The sequence below is a fragment of the Onthophagus taurus genome, chromosome 4 (genome assembly GCF_036711975.1).
Source record: "Onthophagus taurus isolate NC chromosome 4, IU_Otau_3.0, whole genome shotgun sequence".
Lineage (NCBI taxonomy): Eukaryota > Metazoa > Arthropoda > Insecta > Coleoptera > Scarabaeidae > Onthophagus > Onthophagus taurus.
Window position 1 is genome coordinate 2,151,754 of NC_091969.1, and position 2,325 is coordinate 2,154,078.

At 30.9% G+C, this 2,325-nt stretch overlaps 1 long non-coding RNA gene across 1 annotated transcript; it reads left to right on the top strand.

The window, feature by feature from the left end:
• Nucleotides 1-669: 669 nt before the first annotated feature.
• On the top strand, nt 670-1,971 carry LOC139429654 (uncharacterized). Its single transcript, XR_011640209.1, has 2 exons — nt 670-1,610; nt 1,666-1,971. It is a non-coding gene; the product is annotated as an uncharacterized lncRNA (long non-coding RNA).
• Nucleotides 1,972-2,325: the final 354 nt, after the last annotated feature.

The following is a 2,325-nucleotide window of genomic DNA, read 5'->3' on the forward strand; positions in this document are numbered from 1 at the left end:
TTAAATGTTAAATACTTATAACTACCAGGCAGACTATTAAAAAATTTTATTCCATAATATTTATAGGCGTTCCTAGATCTGGTCAGTCTCAACGCATCATGTCGGATGTCACCGCCCCTCCTAGTTTTGTAATTGTGAAAATCACCATTTTTTTTTAGTTGACAATGAAGTAACATTGTATATTTCAAACATTCAAAGATTTTTAAATTGCTAAACGAAGAGCGACAGTCTTCAGTATAGTTTAATTTGGCTATATTTCTATTGACTCAATTACGCCTTTTGTATAGGATTTGTCAGTCTTCTTTATTTAATTTTGAAATCATAGCAGCTTTTCATGAGGGGCTTGTTTTTTAAGTAAATAAGCCTCACTTCTAAAATAAAAGTAGGCATTGCATTTTAATTGTTTTACCAATTGATAAGATAACTGTCATTCGTGCAATACATAATGGAGCGTGCTAGACGAAATTTAAATCGTGATGAATGTGTAACTTGGCGTGGCTCATACAACGGTCGGTAGGGTTTTGCAGAGATTTGTAGAGACCAACAATTATGCTAGACGACGTGACCAAGGCAGGCCATGAACTATAAATGCGGTGGAGGATCAATTTTTGATGCTTCGTTTTGCCTTGTAAGTTCTGATCGTCGTAACAGAAGGCCAGTGACAGAATGTACAGAAGGCCAAATGAAAGATATTCCACATGTAACATTCGAGAAACCACATTATACGTGTTAAAGCACATATATTTTACATGATTTTGTTTATTTTTAGTTTTCGTTTATTTCCTACAATTCATTTAAGTCAAACTTATTGTTATTATCGAAATAATTCTGTTTATGTATTCTATTTTTAATATGTTTTACAAAATGTATGATAATTTTGACTTTAATTATAATAAATCGAAATATATAAACGGTGCGTTAATTTTGCGGTTAAGTGTATTTAAACGTACCTGTATATGGAAGTCGTCTGTATCAGTTGAGTGTAGACCACTCCACTTAATTAAATGAAATAATTAGTGATTCATGTTTATCACTTACATCTATTTAAGAAAAAGATGAGTAAAATGACATACTTTGGTTGCAATGTAATCCATTTTTGCCTCCTTTTTGTACTTCTGTTGCTCCATTAATTTTACATAACTAATCACAGAAAATCAAAAAGAAATTTATGAATTAAAATATGAACATTTTACTTACTCGATTTAGAAAATGTGTTATTTTACACATCTCCTTTTTTACGTTGATTATTTAAATAAATCAGTGCCATTATGTTTTGTTTTAGACATTAAAAGTAATCTTTTTTACATTTTGCGGAATTTACATCGCCTATTTACTATTGTTACTACTAAGAGCTTATAGTGAATTAAGATCAATGCCATTTTTCGATATGAGATTAAAATTTTTGACACTACTAATGTTGGTGGTTTTATCGATAAGCTTAACAATAACAGTTTTAAGATTTGGAATCGGAGTTTTGGAAGATAACTTCGTCGCCCAATTGTCCACCCATTACAACAGTTCTGTTCAATTCATGTCTTTTTACGGTTTATTAAATTTCTACGTTTACGCCATGACCTATGTTTATTCTCCAAATACTAAAACCATTCAAGGTAAACATTAAAAATCTCATTTTGTAATCGATTGATTTAAAAAAAATCGTTTTAGAATCAATTATAACTAAAGATAACCCAACCTTTTCGATGATTAATGATTCCGACGAAGATGTTATTTATGGTTCCGAAGATGAAAGTAGAAGGCCGTTGAATAGGGCAAGAAATGACGATGACAGTGATTGAATTAAAATAAGAAATGGTGCCAAGAAGGGGGCTTTTTGGTGAAGTTCTTTTTCTACTTTCGCTATTTTAGATAATATGTAGTGTTTTAAGTAAGTCGAAATGAACTGTAAACAATTATCATAATAAATAAGTGTTATTGTAATTTAAATTGGCGAAATAAACAAACGTAATTGTTTTTATGCTTTTTTTTAATGGAAGACTACAACAATCAATAGAAGATAATTAACTGTAATAATGGAAAATTTGCTCTTTTAATGCCTAACTGACTTAGAAGTTGGAAGTAAAAGACTCTAAACAAGAAAATTTGTCCCACATAAAATGCAACATGTCTGAATGTTTCTAGTTCTAATGTTAGTTCTAGTGACAGTGGTAGGTAGCGCTAGTTAACATGAGATATCACTATGTTGCATATTTTTATTGAAATAAAACTAGAACTCACAGTAGACCTAGAACTAGAATCATCCGGGTTTAGCCGTCTTGAGAGACATGCGGCTAAATCCGAATGTTTCTAGTTCTAGGTCTAGTGTTA